Source organism: Lipotes vexillifer, unplaced genomic scaffold (genome assembly GCF_000442215.2).
Source record: "Lipotes vexillifer unplaced genomic scaffold, Lipotes_vexillifer_v1.1 scaffold231, whole genome shotgun sequence".
In the NCBI taxonomy this organism is placed as follows: Eukaryota; Metazoa; Chordata; class Mammalia; order Artiodactyla; family Lipotidae; genus Lipotes; species Lipotes vexillifer.
In genome coordinates this window covers 1,661,479-1,679,519 of record NW_006791822.1, presented here as the reverse complement: position 1 = coordinate 1,679,519, position 18,041 = coordinate 1,661,479, and the positions used below count along the sequence as shown (strand labels likewise).

At 38.5% G+C, this 18,041-nt stretch overlaps 1 protein-coding gene across 1 annotated transcript in view; it reads right to left on the bottom strand.

Moving 5' to 3' along the window:
• The window catches only part of PRDM5 (PR/SET domain 5), a 201,615-nt gene that overhangs the window by 116,358 nt on the left and 67,216 nt on the right, over nucleotides 1-18,041 (bottom strand). The window lies entirely within an intron of this gene.

The window sequence follows — 18,041 nt, the reverse complement described above, 5'->3', positions numbered from 1 at the left end:
AAAAAAAAAAAAAAAAAAAAAAAAAAACTATCATCTATACCAATATCTCATACCACACTAGGAACCTATTCTTCGCTTACCAGGGTACCTTAGCACACTGACTGGGAAGTTCCACCACAGGAATCAGTCCGTGGGCAAAGGAATCCCAGCCCCCGTTCCAGAGCAAGAACCCAGGCCTGGGGAGGAGGCCGAGGATAGTGGGGTCTAGGAACTGATACTATTCTGCCACTCTCCGGCTATGCGGGCATCTCCCTTATCCCTGTGGGCCTCAGCTTCCTCAACCATAAAGCAGAAAAAAATAATACCCCGTCAAAAGACAGCTTTGGCTTTCCCACTCTTGGGCTCTTTCCCCTTAGGCAAGTCTCCTATCACCTCTGGAAAATTACCGAGGTGAACTTTATTCTCGCATTCCTTCCAGAGCTGGATTCAAGCACAAGTGAAATAAACTCATCTTCATGAGAACCGAGTTAATGAATATGAAGGGAAAAGTACACCTACCTGCTGATGTGATCATGGCTTTTCCTCTCGGGCCTCACTCTACCGGAAGGAATGGAATGGAGAGACCCATTTAACTGGGCTGTCAAGGAAAAGCTGGAATATACACCCTTGTGAGGTCAGAGGGCCCCTCCTTGGAAATTACATCAGATAATGTAAGCCATCACTTGGTAAGATTTTGTCAATGTGACTGCTTCTGTACTGTGACCACAGTTAGGACCAAATAAACTAAACATGCCTTCCAGTCTAATCCTTTCTGATTCTACCACTATCTCAAAACATTTACTCCTGGATATCTAGGAGATGTAACTAAATTTCCTATCTCCCTTCGACATCCGACATTATGTATAAACCTCAACCATCTCTGACAATTTGCCCATCGTCCCTTCTGAAGTACCACACCTCGCTAGGATAGATTTCCTGAACTCACGCATCTGAGGTTCAGTTCTGCTATTTCTAAACAGCAAAAGTAACTGTCTCTTGTTTTGCAAAGAAATACTAATCTTCACTGTGTGCAAATAAACATAACTCCAGAAGAGGCCATGGGTGACTTGGTATTTCAGCTGCATCTGTCTGTAACTTAACTTGGTATTTGTTTATTTGTTGGCAGACTGCTGTCCACATGTGGACTATGTAAGAAAAACTACGATTTTTAAATTGGCAAAGGCCCAATTCACTGTACTGAAAAGGTAGTAAGCTGCGAAAATCCAGATTATCTAGCTAAAACGACTAATGGGTAATCAGCACAAAAGGAAGTTTCTTCAAAACAATTCTTGGTCTCACAAATTCAAACAATCTATACCAGTGTGGGGCGGGGGAAGTTTGGACTTCGACTCAATAATCAACAGAAGTAGGAGACGAGTGACGAAGGTGCAGAAAAGAAAAAATGATGAAATAGTAAAAATTCCATATTTAATATCCTGTCACTTAACTTTTCCCTACTAAAACCCTGAATCAGTCTCAACATCATTTCTATAGAGCTCCATACACAAAACTAAAAAAATCAGGAAAAAAAAATCATTTCCGCAGCAAAGTTCACCGACTGTATCTGTTAATTTTGAACTAACAATAAAACCAAAATCCTTAAAATGAGACATAACTATGACAGATCATAGCATTCCAATTTATTCACCACTCCCCTCCCAGTAGGAGGACGGTGCTAAGCAGCCATGTGGCTCAGAGTGCTGCAGGTGGGGGGCATGCTGTATCAGGTTTGACCAGGTGACTTGCACTGACCCATGAAATGTGATTAGAAGCAAAGTGAACCATGTCCAAGGGAAAGCTTTCAGAGCCATCACATGTTTGGGTCACTGCTCTTTCCCCTCTGTCAGGAAAATGCATGTCCCTGATAAGGGCTGTTCCTTCAGACAGCAAGTGGAATGGAGCTGTGGATAGAATCGCAGCTTCCAGCAGCCCATACTTGTGTGCACAAGAAATAAATCTTCATTGCTATAAACCACTAAGAGTTTAGGGTTGTTTGTTAGAGCAGGCTTCTTGGCAAAAGTTGACTGATACAATAATTTAAGCAAAATAACATTTTTAAAAATTATTTTGAGTGTAAGAAGAAAACATCTTGCAATCAAGGAAAATAGTATTTAAAACAGTGAATAGTGCAGGATAAGCTAATTTCATGTTTAAAGTGCATTAAAGTTCCTATAAGAAAAATGAAGACAAATGCAAATAAAATTGTCTCTTTTCTAATCACAACTCATAATTACCCACATAGCAAGAAAAAAATTTAATATGATTCCTAGGAACGGGATACTATATGAAACAAAAAATCAAATCTATAAGCAAAGAATATCAATTACAAATCACTAACACATATACGTATCTTTCTTTGAGGAGTTCAAGCAAAGATAGTAATGTCTGAAGCATCATAAGAAACAAATCTGACATCATAGAGAAAAAAAGTCAAGAGAAAAGATGAGAAGAAAAAAAAGAAAAATTTGCTATATAGAAAAGAAGTGATGTGGTCCTAAGAAACTGGCTTTTCACAGAAAAAAAAAAAAACTACTATACCTCAGCTACTTTATTTAAAGGTAAGTTATCAATATTGACAGGCCAAAAAATTCTAGAATAAGATAATGCTATGGAGAATAGGGTAGCTATTTTACGTACAAGGGATTAGAAGGCATATTGTGTTCCTACAGTACAGTTGCTCTATTTTTTATATACAATGGTTAAAGGTTACTTTCCATTTACAGTTATAAAATATTGGCTATATTTCCCATGTTGTACAATACATACTGGAGCCGATCTTATACCCAATAGTTTATACTTCCTACTCCCCCACCCCTCCCCTTCTCTCCCCACTGGTAAACACTAGGTTTGTGGTTTATCTGTTGAGTTTGCTTCTTTTTTGTTATATTCACTAGTTTGTTGTGGTTTTTTCTGATTCCACATATAAGTGATAACATGCAGTATTTGTCTTTCTCTGTCTGACTTATTTCACTTAGCATAATGCCACCCAAGTCCACCATGTTGCTGCAAATGGGAACATTTCATTCCCTTTTTTGCTCTATTTTATATTGGAAATGCTTCTCACTGTTGTGGCCTCTCCCGTTGCGGAGCACAGGCTCCGGACGCGCAGGCTCAGCGGCCATGGCTCACTGGCCAAGCCGCTCAGCGGCATGTGGGATCTTCCCGGACCGGGGCACGAACCCGTGTCCCCTGCATCGGCAGGCGGACTCTCAGCCACTGCGCCACCAGGGAAGCCCTGGAAATGCTTTTAACTGACCTTCAATTAACTGATTCCCAGATTTACCTGACACTCTGCATATCCTAAAATCTGCCGAATGACGGCCAAGGCCACATCCTCTCAGTCAGCAGCCTGCTGCCTGGTTTGCCTGCACACACCTGTCCTCATCACTTGACTTGCTTGCTTGAGTCCCAAGGGTCAGCTGTGTTTGTTCCCACACCGGTTTATGCCACTGGTACAAGTTACTGTAATTATGTAACTTAGCTAAACACTACATAAAGCAAAAATATATGAGTCAGAAAAAATTCAATAGTTTCTAAGAAGATCAACTGAAGGTTTTGGAAAGACTTGCAAAGCTACCTGAGTGTAGAATCCTTCTATTTTTATGATTTCCTCCCATCTTTTATAATTGCTTTGCTTTGTGTAATTTGAAAGCTTTTTTACAGCCTTACCTTTGTGTCTTTTAGTAAAACTGGATACTATACAGAGTGGTTATGAAAAAAAATACAGTAGCAAACTCTAGTGAAAGAACCTAAACGCAGAATCAAAAAGAATTCGGTCACAGATCAAAAACCTGGCAAATAAATGTATATTTCTAAAACAAGTTAAAATGCAATGGTTGAAATATCAATTCTATGATAATTTTTTCTATTAATTGACCAAGTACTGGTCCATATCACATCAGAAAACAGGGTCTCACCCAAATTATTATATAAGCAAGCCAGAGCTATAAGTCCCCCAAACGTTCCTCCCTAACCATCTGGCTGGTCCTCTCAAAGTATTTACCCTTGATCTGTATTTATTTAGCTGTATCCCCAACTGGGCTGTAAAGTACACAGGGAAGGGTCTATTTACCTGTATTATATATAAATTATCATTCACCAAACAGTCATCATTCTAAACTGCATAAGCGTTAGCTAAGCACACTCACTTCTCCTGTCTCCTCCCTTCCCCAAAGACTCCCAGCTCCCTGAGGGCAGGCACTCTAGTATATTCCTCTTTGTATGAATCTCAATACTGATGCAACACCTTGCTCATGGAAGGGTGTCAACAAAGGATCTGCTGAATTGAACTAAGTAAGAGGGAAACAAATGCAATTTCCTTTTGAATTAATAAGACAGTAAAAACAAGAATGTCACTCAGGGAAGTGAAACTCACTACAAAAAGGGTTCTAGAATCCATTTCCCAACCCTAACAAATTCTTAAGAATTCAAAAGTTAGCCAACACTTGGGAATACTGCAACCAACTGGAAATAAGGGAACAAATTAGACAAGCAGATGTGCTCCCTAGAAAGAAGACCAGAGTCAGGCCAAGCATACCCCACTCAACATACCTAGAGTTAATTCAAAAACCTGTTAAAGAAACTGAATATTCATTCAACACATTTATTGTAGCAAATAATGTGCACAGTACTGCAGAACACTCACACTCACAAGAATAACCATATTTGTTCCTGTCCTGAAGCACTTTAAATGCTCTCAGTGGAAACAGAACAAAATGGTTAAATTACAATAAAGCACAAAAAGGGTCAAGACAGTTGCACAGAGAGCAGCAGCTATAGAATTTGGGGAGGTAATTTCACAACAGTGTTTGAAATTCACAAGCTGGATGGGTTTTGCACAAGATAAGATCATGATAAAATGGGTTTATTAAAGTAGGGAGAATGACATCAGCAAAGTCACAGCATCACAGAGGGTATATTTGCGCTATGAAAAGAACAAACCTAGCTAGAACATTGGGCATTACAGGAAAGTTGCAGAACACGAGACAGAAAAAGCAGCTTCAACGCATGGAAGTACTGAAAAGTTAGGCATAGATTAAACATGCCCTGTGAATTACAGCATTTGAGGAAAATTACAAGGCAACCACAACAGGCTGACGTGACAGAAAAAAGACTGAAAGTAGAAAACTGTAAGATATTTTTTAATTTGATCAATGTGATGGTATAGTTCATGTGTCAACTTGGCTGGACCACAGGGTTTCCAGATATGTGGTCAAACATTATTCTGGGTGTGTCAGTGTGAGTGTTGTTGGATGACCTTAACATGTGAATCAGCAGACTGAGTAAAGTAGACTGCCCTGCACAGCGTGGGTGGGCCTCATCTAATCAGTTGAAGGCTTGAACAGAATAAAGGCTGACCTGTGAGGGAGTAAGAGCGATTTCCTGACTGTCTTCAAAGTGGGACATTGGCTTTTTCGCGACTTTGGACTCAAGCTGAAACATCGGCTCTTCCTGTGTCTCAAGCCTAAGGGCCTTCAGACTTGAACTACACCACTGATTATCCTGGTTACCAGACCTTCAGACTTAGACTGGAACTACAGCATCAGCTTCCCCTGGTCTCCCGCTTGCTGACTCATCCTGCAGCTCTTGGGACTTGTCAGCCTCCACAATCACGTAAGCCAGTTCCTTATAAGGAATCTCTTTATATATATACACACATACATCCTATTCATTGTTTCCCTGGAGAACCCTAGCTAATAAAATCAAACTTTAAATTTAAGATGCTTGTTATACTGTTACAATAGAATCTATATGCAGAACTAAAGTACATTTGAAATACCTTCTGGTGAAAGAAAACATATTAACCTAGATATGAGTTTTTATTTTAACTAAAATGAAACTTCTGATAGAGGTAAGTAATTCATTTGAAAAAAGATTTTTTTGAGCACTTTATGTACCGAGAACTATGCAAGGACTAGGTATAATGTAGTGACATAAAACAGATACAGTGCCTACCTTACAGACTGGGAGTGGAGTCTGCCATGAATCAACCACCAGAGAAATGGAAAATGACTTGATAAGTGTGAGAGCAGAGAGGGACACGGTGCTACTGGAGCATGTAGCGGAGAGAGCTCACCTCCTCCAGGGTTAAGGGACGGCTTCCTGGTAATGTGATAACTTAGCTTGGATTCCAAGGACACAAATAGGAAGAACCCAGCAAAGGGAAAATGCATGTGTGAAGCAATGGAAGGGACTGAGACATTTAATAGCTGGCAAAAAGTATAAGGTGCAAAAAAAAAACGAAAGAAAGAAAAAGACTGCTAGGATGGTGCAAAGGGAAAATGCATGTGTGAAGCAATGGAAGGGACTGAGACATTTAATAGCTGGCAAAAAGTATAAGGTGCAAAAAAAAAAACGAAAGAAAGAAAAAGACTGGCTAGGATGGTAGGTGGATTCGGAGAAGCCAAAGGAAGAGATGTTTCAGGATGGAGGCACTTGTCAGCAACACCTAATGCTGCTGCAAAGATCTAGCAAAAAGCCTTGAGTGGCTTAGTGACCTGGAGAGCAGTGGTGACCTGAGAGAGAACCACTGGAAGGCTGAGGGAGGAAGAAGCCTGGTCAGTGTGGGCTGAGGGCACTGGTGGTGAGAAAAACAGAGACCCGGCATATGGAAAATTCAGGGAAGGAGAAAGGGTCCCTGCTGGAAGGGAATATGGAATCAAGAGGGAAAGACTTTGAATAGAAAGAGAAACCTGATGTTTAAAACCAATGAAGAGAATCCTGTTGAGTGTGAGCGGGTAAATATCAAATGGAGAAAAGGGATAACCTACACTGTAAGTGTTCACCAAGAGGAGATACACGGGTGGAAGGCCTGCTCTTAGGAAAGAGGAGGGACCCTTCTCTATGTGGGAGAAAGGAGAGAGAAGAGGTGCGGCTGTAAGTAGGTGTGCATGTTTGATGTCAGAAGTTGCAGAATCTGTAAGTATTATTTATATCAATTTTCTTAACATTCACCAAAATAAATGAAAAATGTATCTTCTTAGAACATCTTTTTAATTTTCAAGTATTTACACACATTAAAACGGGCTACTTATATTCTTTTATAGAAGCATACTCCTGACTACTGAACCCCCAAATCAACTGTACTCAATCCCAAATAACGTTTGCCTGTGATTTCTCCTGTAAGTCTCACAGTTACATATTTCACTAATTTTGGCAATAGGTCAATTGTAAACATCTCTGCAATTTCATTTATTAAAAATGTATTTAATGACTAAATGGGTAAAGGTGGTCAAAAGGTATGAACTTCCAGTTATGAAATAAGTCTTAGGGATACAATGTACAGCATGGTGAACAAAAAGAAATATTATTTGAAGTATATATTTGTCACTGCTTTAAAATGTACGTATATTCCTCTGAGTCTTCTAGATAAAAATTGGGCTCAGCATCCCTCTCTCTCTGGGAGAAACTGGATACCAAAATGGCATGTCTGACTAACTGGGTCAGAAAGCTCTGCTCTACCACTTCTAGGCTTTATAAATTTGAGCTCAGCTTTTTCATCTGCAGATGGGTATAATACTACTACTTTCCAGGTAACTGTTGGAATTAAATGAAATAATGCTGATGCAAAAATTCTACAAATTTTTATAATGGGCCAAAGTCACACAGTTTGAAATCTCATTTCATAAGCATGGATAATCTGTTTTTATTTGTTTTGTTTTCACTTACTGATTGACTTTCTAGAGGTAAAAATATCGTGGGGTTTCCTATGGGTTTTAGATGATATCAAGAGAGCATTAACATATGTGTTACCTGACAGCAAGTTGCAAAGTATTTCAAGGGATTATTATGAATCTCCCTTATGTACAACATGATATTGGTCCTACTGAATTGAAACAAAGCAGTATATATTTATAGAAGTTTAATAGAAGCATATAAATGCTTGATAATAGCATTTTAAATCTGAAAAAGTAGAAAAATAAAAGCTACATATAAGCACACTACATTCCAAAGTCTAGAAGTGGGCACAGAATTAAGTCACATAGGGAAAGCTCTCAAAAGCCTAGCTGGCTATACATGCTATTGCTTGAAGAAAAGTAGGGTAAATTCTCAGCAAGAATGACCATGTGCCTTTTTGTTCCTGTCTTCTGTCTGAAAAACTAATAGAACAGACAGATGTGTAAACCACCATAAAGTGTACACAACCATATCTCAAAGGACTTACTTAACCACAGGAAAAGAAACCAGGAAATGCTGCTTTAATCTCTGCGCACTGAGGTGAATTTAATAAAAATGTTCATTAAATACCAACTTAAGAAATCACAGACACATTAGTCAATTGATTACCCATTTAATTAAGTACAGTAGGCCCTCCGTATCCCGCATCCATTGGTTCTGCATCTGAGGATACACAGAGCTGACTATACTACACCATTTTAAGCACCCACAGATTTCAGTATATATAGGGGTCCTGGAACCAATCTCCCACGGATACTGAAGGATGACCCTGTAATAAAAAGTGTGTATAGTTTTGACATAAATCAGTCATGGTAATGATACATTTAATTACTTTCTAGACTCCTGTTAAACAAAGTTCCAAGTGAAAGGAAAGGCCATACTCAAGCTCAGAACTCCTCTTCCACTGGACTCTGTTCCTTCTTGATGCAATGAAGCACCACAGACAGTGGCCTACAACCCAGTTAGCAGTCGTCCTTTCTCCTTTCCCCAACCTGTCTTTTTTGAATCATGTGAGATTTCCAAAGAGGACTAAGACACAGTTATGGATGATTAGATTCGGTTCTAAGGTAACATTTCTCCTAAGGCTTTACGAGCCAGTTTCCTCAAAATCTTGAATTTAACATACTTAGCTGAATACAGTGTAACTTGGTTGTGCAGCTTACATTAATTGAAAGATGCATAAATTGTAAGAGAAATTGTACACCTTCTTTTGAATATTTTATTAGTTCAATGATGGAATGTGGAACTTCACATTTTACTTTTTATTGCCTAGCAGTGGCTGAACCTTTTATGGGAATCTGTTCATGAAATGGATAGAGTCGTTTTCTCTAAATAGAAATTTCCATAGAAAACGCAACTGTCACTGATAAATAAATAAATGTGGCTAATTCTAGTGTTTTCTGTTATATGCATTACATTGATTGCACTTTGCAGTTTATTACCTATTTTAATACCAATCATTAAAAACTAAATCTAAAACACATCATAAAATATATCTCCAATTTTGAAAAACAAAAACAAATCATTTCCTTATGTTCACACACAAAATCTTGCCTGGCAACAAGTGGTATGTGTACTTAATTTCAGGTGTCTAGATTTTAGTTTTAACACTTAAAAATAAATTTCATATATAATATATATGTAATATGTATATAATATATATATTTATTAGTTTAATTTCTTCCTCTGATAAATGGAGTATTCATGTTGTTTGCTTCACTGCATCAATAACAACTGTCTCTTCTTTTCACTATATTTTTTAGCAACTAAAAGATTTTAAACTTTCTACTTTTTAATTTCTACCATACCTCTTCTTAAACTTTGTAATGGCATAGGCTGGTTCCAGTGTATTTAATGCAATGTTGATTAATTCTCAAATACCAATCTTTCATTATTACATTTGTTAAGTGTGATTTGAAAGAACCCTACCACTTCACAGCAAAGACCTCCCGTCCCATTAACCTTTGCTATTTCATTCCTCTATATCCCAGGTTTCTGAGTTAGTCCAGACTGGACTGTCTAACTATTACTCAACAGAGTGTCTGAATTTAAGACTCGGATTGTCTGTGGTTATGTCTGTAAAAGGACTTGACATAATGATGAGGTGCTATTGGCCGCACAGTCGTCTGGCTAAGAGATAAAAATGCCTACACTGTAGACTGAGATGTGTACACATGTACCATATATACTCAGCAGGGACAGAGTGAAAGTGTCACTGCCAGACCAAATACTCACATGCACGCAAACTGCAGGCCAGAGTTCAAGTGGAAGCATTTGCTCTCGGTCATTTCAAAGGAAATAGACATAACGGTTTTCCAAGTTGACAAGGCGCGTGCAACTAGGTGTACCAGTTCCGGAAAAAGTCAGCAGAGGAGTTACGTGAGCAAGCACCCACTGGGCCCCACTAGACGCATCCATGCAGGGTGGGCAGTGTGAAAACAAACAAAACTGACACAGCCTGTTCTTGAGGAACTAAGACTAGTGACAGAAATTCATAGGTAAATAAATCAGTTCTCTAAGTGAGACCATCGATATTACTACGTGGTTTGGGTTTCTGCTCTGGTGGTGTAGGGAGGAGTTACGTGAGCAAGCACCCACTGGGCCCCACTAGACGCATCCATGCAGGGTGGGCAGTGTGAAAACAAACAAAACTGACACAGCCTGTTCTTGAGGAACTAAGACTAGTGACAGAAATTCATAGGTAAATAAATCAGTTCTCTAAGTGAGACCACCGATATTACTGCGTGGTTTGGGTTTCTGCTCTGGTGCTGTAGGGAATATTTTTAATTAAATATTTTTTAAGCTTTAAATTTTAAGTTTTAAATCCAATATTAAATAGAATTTAATTCTAAATGAATAATAATAATAAATTTAAATTAAATATTAAAAGACTCAGCACCTTTTCCTCCACAAAGAAACATTTCACAGAATTTCTATTTTCAATTCTATTTCATACATTCACTATCTCTAACACCCTGTTACCAAAGGCCCCAAATCAATTAGGAAACACACACTCTTCAGCCCTCTGGCTTCCTTTTGGTTAATGCTTTGCTGGGTTACAAAATTATGAGCCTTTTAAGTGATTTCTAGGGATGCTCCCCACTAGTATCCAGCATTCACTGAAAGACAGCTGAGAGCAGGCAGAATGTAGACATGTTCTTTAGGAAACAACCAACCTGCAGAAAACCTGCTTCTTTAAAAAAGCTGAAAAGGGGCTTAGCACAAACATTATAATGATCCCAAACCTATCTCTACGGTTGCCAAGCCACTGTATCTAGTAAAGGTCTCTGCACAGCACAAGACATCTTCTACGTCAGGACGTTTCTTGCGTCTATAAAGTCCTAATTATCTTTCCAGAGGGAAGACAGGCCACACAGCCACAGCCAGCAGAGTCACGGTAAACAGTGGTCAAGTGGCCTTAGCAGACGCGTGTGTCCCTGTGCATTCAACAACCGAGGTGCCCAGAGCCGGGATCCAGGCATCTGCAGCCACAGTCAGGGGCGGGCCCCCTTATGGTTCCATCATTCCATCCAGCAGGTTGTCCTGTCAGTGGTGAATATTTACTGAGACGTCTTCTACATGCTTAGAATTATATTAGCTACCTTGAGAGGAATTTAGAGGAAATAAAACAGATTTCATTCTGCTTTACATAGAGACAAAACTATAAAGACAACAACTGTAGACATGGCAGGGGTAGTGATAATGCAAATACTTGCTAACATATATTGGCACATAGAGGGGACAGGGGTTTTGCATACGTTATCTCATTTAATATAATCCTCACAAAAATCCAGTGAGGTAGGTATTATTACCACTAATTCACAAAGAGGAAAAGAGTTTTAAAGATTATTTTTATTGCTATGGAAACAGGAACTAGATCATCTTTTTAACTATAATATCTCCAGTGTTGAGCACAGGCCCTGGCACACAGCAGATGCTTGGGAGCTATCGGCTGATTGAACGAGTTAAATAAGTTGCCCAGCCAGTGAGGTTAAGGGTCAGGAACCTACTGCTTAAAATGGCTTTTCCTTAACAGTATCCAAACTGGGCTGGGTTCTGCATTCCTTCTGATTCTATATCAAGGCCTCGTTTTGTCATTGATTCTAACCTTACCCCATCCTTCCATAAAGCCCATTCCCCCCACTGATCATTGCTGTAGCCAGCCTTGAAGACAGCCTCCAGTGATGACCCACCTCCTGGTATCCACATTCCTGTGAAGTCTCATCCTGCACTGTTGTGCCATGCTGGTCTGTGTCTGTGTGTCTAACAGCATCGTACAGAAATGATGGTATGGTAGGTCATTTCCAAAATTAGGTTATAGAAGACTGCTGCTTTCTCTCTCTCACATCACTCTCAGAGAAGCAAGCTGTTTCTCTCTGTCGTGAGGAGTCCTAGGGAAGGTTTACACTGTGAAGAACTGAAGCCTCCTGCTGATAGCTATGTGAGTGAACTTGGAAGTGGAATCTAATCAAGTCTCCCAAGACCAAACAGCCCCAGCTGACTACCTGACTGCAACCTCGTGACAGTCCCGGAGCCAGAACTCCAGAACCACCCAGCTAAGTTGCTCCTGAATTCCTGACCCTCAGAAAAGGGTCATAATAAATAATAATAAATAATAATAAATGTTTGTTGTTTTAAGCTGTTAAAATGTGGGCGAAATTTGTTACACAGCAAATATGTAACTAATGTAACCACAAATACATACAGATAAGATAGGCTAGATAAAAATCGTTCTGAAAAATATCATATGATATCACTTATGTGTGGAATCTTAAAAAAAAAAAGGGTACAAATGAACTTATTTACAAAACAGAAGTAGAGGCATGGATGTAGAAGACAAACTTACGGTTACCAGGGGATAGCGGGCGGGGTAGGGGAGGATAAATTGGGAGATTGGGACTGACATAGACACATTACTATATATAAAATAGATAACTAATAAGAACCTGCTGTATAGCACAGGGAATTCCACTCAATACTCTGTAATGGCCTATATGGGAAAAGAATCTAAAAAAAAAAAAAGAGTGGATACATGTATATGTCTAACTGATTCACTTTGCTGTACATATGAAAACTAACACAACATTGTAAATCAAGTATACTCCAATAAAAATTTTTAAAATAAGAAATGAAATAAATGTTTGTCAATGCAAAGAACAACAGCTCAAAAGTCAAGCTCCAATAAAGCTCTAAAGTGATTCATAGAACCTTTGGATGAGTCAAAAGGCGACAACATCTACTTTATTCTACTTTATTGCTGGGTGACACAAGGACACTGGGAAGCAGGATGGTCTTCAATGGAGGTAGTTGAGAAAACTACCTGTATGGTTTCTGGATTGAGAGACAAAGAAAATCCTACCTACTCGAAAATTTCCCCTATACCCAACCTGACATGCTTTGATTCTGAAATTTTACTTTTTTTTAATTTCAAGAGATCTAAATGTTAACTTTATCTCATTTTTAACACATTAGCTAGCAGCTAAGACAAAAGAAAGGAACCAAAGGGAAAAAGAGGCCAGGACAGATATTGCCTAGACCTCACCTTTATATGAAGAGAAGGTGCAATGCTTTGTAATGAATTATGGGTAGTCGGGGAACTTAAAAAAGATCAAGGAGTATGTGATGTAAATAACTTTAAAATATATTTAAAAAATTAAATTGTTTTTCAAATTTTCAGCAGTTTAAAAATATGTAAATAGCAAGTTCAGACATATGGAAGTTTTTTTTTTTAATTGTTATTGGAGTATAGTTAGTTGATTTACAATGTTGTGTTATAGTCTCAGGTGTACAGCAAAGTGAATCAGTTATACATATACATATATCCACTCTTTTTTAGATTCTTTTCCCATATAGGTCATTGCAGAGTATTGAGTAGCGTTCCCTGTGCTATGCAGTTGGACCTTATAAGTTAACTATTTTATATATAGCAGTGTGTACACGTCAATCGTAATCTCCCAATTTATCCCTCCCCCTGGAAGGTTTTTTAAATCTGACTTTACTCCTTTATAATTTATCTCAACTCTAAGGTATTAGAGCACAGAGGTTCAGAGAGTAGACAGGGGAGATAATTCACCAGGGTTCAAATCCTATCCAGCCACCCACAGGCTGTGTGGCTCAGACAAGTCACTTAGATTCTCTGTGTGCTAGTATCCTCATGTGACAAAGGGAAATGATAATTATAGTGTCACAGTAAGTATTAAGGTCTTAATACATATCACCATTTACTGGCATACAGTAAGCATGCAGAAAGGGTTAGCTGCCAACATCATCATTATTAAGGATTAACTCATCGTTCAAGGTACCACTATATATCTTAAAGATCTCTCTATACATATTCATTTTCCCTACCAATAAACTACAACCTTATTGAAAATAATAAACTGATAAGTAATAAAACTCCCCCACTCCCTGTAGGAACATACGGCAACAGTAGGGTTGGTATTTAAAACCTCATAGGACCAATTACTTGTGATTTTAATTTAGTTTAAATTTTTACCCTAGTGAAAGACAAATATGTACCTTACTGGAAGATAACCCATTAAAAGACAGAGCTGCAAGTTATTTAACTGATATTTTATTGAAGAAAATCGCTAGAGAGCTGCACCTTACAATTCTGTAACATACAGAGTCTAGAAAATATTGTAGAAATACCATTTGTACAAATCTGATAGGAAAAAAATAGAAATGGGGAAGAAACAGAATTAGAGGAAACTATGTATAATTTGGGGTATAAGTGATAAATCCTTTTGATATTTCTTTTGGTTGGCTGCTTGGCTGGTACCATTCTGCAACAACACTATTTGATAAGCCTGTTGATCTTGGTGGCTTGATGACAACGGAGAAAGTACTATTGGGGCTCTAAAAACACGCAAGTTGGTGCTCTCCTTGGAGAGCCACATTTGATCTCCCACTTCTTCATACTGAAATGCCAGAAAAGACACTGGGATAAACTGTCTAAGACTGTCCATCCTCTCACAAGGCATAGGTAGGAGAGCAAATAATATGTAACAAAACAGCTTTCCTGGTAATGGGGAAACCAAACTGACATCGGAATCAGGGTGGAGCTGTGTTGATACCACAAGCTCAGCTCAAAGCCCAGTGCCCTCTAGACTTAGTTAGACCACCCCGTCCCCTGGCACCCTTCACGGAGTAGTAGACCAAGACCCAAATATTCTTCCATAATGCTCCTTGTTTTTTTTTTTAAGAATAACAAGCCATCTTTCATTAGGTTGATAAGATAATATACTGTGAAAAGTCCCAGGAAAGGTATGTCTGGACACATGTCTTAAGAACATGAGATATAATACTCTAGCTCTCAAATGACTAAAGAATTCCAAGTTTTAACTTTAAATGACATAATTCTGTATTTAAACAAATAGTTTTCTACCAAAAGATCAGAAATTTTCAAAAGCCTGCAAAACACTAAGTAGTTCAATTACTTTTCAAATATTACATATTTTTTTCCTTTAGTATAATAAAATTAGCATTTAATAAGAATCACCCGTTTCTTACGGAGCTTAAGAATTCTCTTGGTTCATTTTAAGCCAAATCTTTCATGTTTAGAATTTTCTGGTTTAGTTGGAAATAGTTTTCATGGGTCTGAACATCCAGTTCAACTGATTATTCTGAAATGTGCGCATGTGGGAGGAATTGTTAGCCTATGAGACCCTTCTTCAGTAATTCAGATATTTAAATCATCATTTCCAAAGCAAGTCTTCCAAAATCAAATAAATTGCAAAACTAGAAGTATAACTGAGTCTCCAAAAAAGAGTTCCCATCATCTGCCAAAACAGACCTCGAATTCTTAATCCCTTGTCCAAAACAACTGGACCAAGTATTGACGTTTTCCACCAAGCAAGCCACATAGCCACAAATGTTTCTCATTTACTTCACTCCTGGGACACACAGCTCAAATAAAAAATTTCCTGAATACCCTAAATTTCAGATGCAATTTGGAATGCAAGTGATTCATAATGCTTTGCAGGAAACATTATGATCTTCTCTTACCAATTCAGTGTTTCTGGAACGCAGTCCTCAGGAGATAATCCCAACTAATCAGAAGGATGATATCACTGTCAGCCATGTGACCCAAATATTAAGCTCTCTGCCTCTAGCTCAGATGTGATTTTGAACCCTGAGCAATCCACTTCTCCAGCTACTGTTCAAGTAAGAAAGACGTTACCTCAAGGGAGCTAGCAAAGATCCATACTGTGCTCCATGGCAAGAAACATGGTGGCACTGCACTCAACCCCTGCTTAGGAAAGGCCAAAACCATGTTAAAAGGAATTAAAGGCACTGTCATCACTTCTGCACCCAAAGACTCTCACAGTGGCCTCTGAACAGTCATAGATTCTAATTAAATTCAAGTGGGAAACTTCACATAGCCTCCAGCTAGTTTATGAGTCCTACTCTAATCCCACTCCCACTTCACCCCCTATTAGCAAGTCAAGCAATAACATCTTGGAGTACCAAAGTTGCAATAGTCATCTTTTGTAGATTCCTATTTGCTTTCAAGGAAAGAAACACAGCTGAAATAGAGGAAGAAAAGTACTGCACTGAATACGCCGAATTAACATGAAAACTGTGTAAGTCTTAGAAATCATGGTTACCAAAAAGGAGAGAAGTGTAGGTGGCTACAATATGATGAAATAAACAGGGCATAGAGTAGCAAATGTGGGTAGCGAAAGATGGAGACAAATACTTACTGACAGTAATCCGTTAACTAAAGAATTCAGTATAAGCAAAATGTACAGCTGAAGGGAACTCTTCAACAAGGATAAACCTGAGAGATTCTGGGGCAAAACTCAAAGCTGAGCATATTATACCTTGAAAGTTTGGGCAAATGGAGAGAGCTACTGATGCTACAGAAATAACAGCCAATAGGAAGAAATGCCCAAAAAGGAATTTGAGAACAGCTTAAAATAATTATTTAAGCATAAGAAGAAAAGAATCTAGTTTAAACAGAATAATATTCTCTAAAACACAATAATGAAGAACCTATAAAACATATGGGTTTGCCTAAATTAGGTTTCATGGTTCTACAGGCAATTTTGATATTGTGAACATTTACAAAGAAACACTTAAACTGAGTCTGTAAATTAAAATTAGGATATAATTGAAGATCCTGTGAGATGAGTATGCCTCAGAAAACCATAAAAAAATATAAAATACTTGAAAAAAATAATGTCTACAAATTAAAAAAAAAAAGAGATCAACTTAACCGTGTGACTGGATCAACACATGTCATGAACAATCTAAAAAGTGGCTTGAATACAGCTGGCTGCCAAAAGATCCTATTTTCCATCCCCCACGTGGCCCTTTGCTAAGTCATCACTCATTTATCCATACAAAAAGCAACAGTGATCACACTGGTGACCCACTACTTATTTTTACTGAAGAAATCTAGTTAGCTAACAACATCAGGAAATGAAATATTCTAAATGACTGTGTTTTCTGGTTACTTTAAAACCTAATTCTGTGCATTTTTCCCCCTTTTGCCCCTGTTGGGTTTAGACTTGGAATTGAGTGAAATCAGCATAAGCGCTCAGAGTTTTGAATAAATGACATAATATATATGAAGCTTCTAGAATAGTGCACACGGGTAAATACTCAAAGAACTGTTAGTTCCCTTATTTTTTTCCCTTCCCTCTTGCTTCTGCCAACCATAGCTTTGCTTCCTCTTCTGCAGTTTAGGATTCAGGAGCTGAGTTTTCACATGTGATAAGTTAACTCCCCAACAGAATGTAATGTTTCTTTATTCTCTGAATGATCTGTCCAGTGAGTTTTAATTATAGAGCCCCTCTAAAAACTCCTTGCCTTGACCTTTTCTCTTCTTCCCTTAATTTCCACCGAGGGATCACCGAAGTTCAACTCACAGTTTGTATTAAGAGACTAATGTTGTGTGTAGCACTATACTAAGATATAGGGATACAGAATTCAGGAAAACATTGATCCCACCTGGCAGAGTTCATTTTATGTGCCAGCTTGACTGGGCCACAGGGCACCCAGACAGTCTTTCAAACATTACTCTGGGTTTTTCTGTGAGGGTGCTTTTGAATGAGATTAACATTTTAATGCATGAATCTGAGTAAAGTAGATTACCCTCCACAATGTAGGTGGGTCTCGGCCAATCAGCTGAAGTCCTGAAAAGAACAAAAGGGTCTCCTTCCCCCCAAGTAAAAGAGAATTCTTTTGCGTGGTGGCCTTTAAACTGGAATATCCACCCTTCAGGCCGACAGCCTTTCAAGCGGGACATTAGCTCTTGCTGATTCCACAGCAGCCTTCCAGTCATCAGACTTGAACTCGACCATCCCTCAGCTGTTCCTTGTTCTACAGCAGCCTGTTGCCTCTGGACTCAAAGTGGGACATCGGCTCTGCAGATTTTG